The sequence below is a fragment of the Orycteropus afer genome, unplaced genomic scaffold, assembly GCF_000298275.1.
Source record: "Orycteropus afer afer isolate SDZICR_OR568_19922 unplaced genomic scaffold, OryAfe1.0 scaffold00897, whole genome shotgun sequence".
NCBI lineage: Eukaryota > Metazoa > Chordata > Mammalia > Tubulidentata > Orycteropodidae > Orycteropus > Orycteropus afer.
In genome coordinates, this window is record NW_006922484.1 from 550278 (window position 1) to 550676 (window position 399).

Here is a 399-nt window from a genome sequence, read left to right on the forward strand (position 1 = left end):
TAGCTTTTAAGATCCCAGTCGCTACTTGCCAAAATAGGAGGTGAAACAATGTTTTGTGTAGTATGTTATGCCAATTGAGCTTGATGTCCCTTGCCGCTATGGTTCCAAGCCCGCAGGTTCAACTACTCGGTCCCTCTGGGTAGCTGGCTGTGACCAAGCAGTGACAACAACCTTGCCACTTGTCAGTTCTACTATACACCAGGGAATTCTGATCATTCACATAAACTTATAGGACCATTATCTGCCAACCCTATATATGTTCTTAGATACCCTCCCCATTTCATAGACACACCTAATCATTTAGCCTGTCTACCCATCTACCCATCCATATACCTAAGTTTGCCTTCACTTACAACTCAGTACTGTATATGCAAAAGGGTTCATATTTGTTGTCTGTAC